Raw genomic sequence first — 1,589 nt, 5'->3', positions numbered from 1 at the left:
AAATGATGTAAGGCTCTGAATGCACCGACGCCCCAGTGATGAGGTTAAGCCAGTGTTCGAGGGGTACTGTTAATCCTGGAGGTGGTTCTGTGCTCTTTTGAGGGGTGTGTCTTGTATCGTGACTTGGTATCACTCATTTACTTTATAGTGAAGAAGAATAACGATTTTTATTTCATAGTTTTTGGTGAACAAACGTTTTTCTTCTACACTTTCTGGATAAGCGACGCTGTGATCACGTCAGACATCCAAGATGACAACAGCCATATTCAGAGCACTGCACACATGTTCCTGCTTTGACGAACCATCAAACACTCTATCGCATCTGAACTGGGTCGCTAAATCACCCCTGATATTAGCTCCAGAGACAACATCTGGGACCATTTTCAACAATGGGTGAATCGTAGCAAACACCATTCCCACAGTCTTGTAGCTCTACAAGATCTAATCGCCAATTAACTGTCTAGTATCTTGTTCTAGTGGCACGAAATGTAATACTGCCTCTGCGAAGTATGCGGAGCAGTTGGCAACAAACGCTACTGTACTTGATAAAGTGTTGCACACTATCTTGTATGAGGGACAACAGAAGGCGTAAGTAGACGCTTGGCTGCTGTAGTAAATATATTTCTTTCAGCCTTGAAGCCAAATCATCGGGTTAAATGACATGACATTAAAGTTGCAGCATGGACGGGACCGAACGTTAATCGTCTATGAATTAATGACGCAGTTAGCGGATCATCAAGTAAGCGGCATGTACAGGTGCACTGTTCCTTGAGCGTGGACCCAGATTCTCCGCGTCTGGCTATTTACCTATCGTGAGCTTTTTCACCCCCACCTCCAACCCTTTGAGAAGGGACCTTATCCCTACAGTGGTTCTTTCCAAAGAGTAAATGGTATGTGTACAAAGTCTGGTTGAAAAGGATCCAGTGGCTTAGGAGGAGCTGTGAAACATACATACACCCACACATACATAAATCCGCGTTTACAAATGTGTATGGATACTCCATGCAAAATGATTACACCATCAAAGTCCACCAAATTTTCGGGATGGCCGTTGCAAGGTTAGCGGTAGTGGCTCTGTAAACCTAGGATCCTTGCTAAGGCATTTTGGGTGGAAAATACCGACCCCCACCCGTCCCCACCCACATACTGCATGGCAACAGCACTGATGTGGTAGCGTGCAACAGCGGTGAGGGCGGCAGCAGGTACAGTGAATGTGTACTCAAGGTCAAAAAATTACAAATATATCATGTAACACAGCTAAAGGACGGGTGTTACGGTTAGAGCATGTCTGTCTACTGATTTTATAGCTGATGATTGGTTTTGTTGTAGTAATTAACATTTGTATTGTATTGAGTATGTTTATGACTAAATAAACAGCCACATTACCAGATTTACAGAGCCCCAGCCGCTAAGCTGAGAATGACCATCTTTTAAATCTAATGTTCTTTCGCTGGTAAAAAAATCGTGAAACATTACATTATTGACATTAAAATGGGTATGTTACAGTTTATTTAATCACAAGAATACCAAACGCAGCATAATACAACTGGATGCGTTACAACCAACCTTTGCTGTTGTAAATTATCAGA

This window comes from Schistocerca piceifrons, chromosome 2, assembly GCF_021461385.2.
Source record: "Schistocerca piceifrons isolate TAMUIC-IGC-003096 chromosome 2, iqSchPice1.1, whole genome shotgun sequence".
Classification (NCBI taxonomy): domain Eukaryota; kingdom Metazoa; phylum Arthropoda; class Insecta; order Orthoptera; family Acrididae; genus Schistocerca; species Schistocerca piceifrons.
This window is presented reverse-complemented; position numbering follows the sequence as displayed.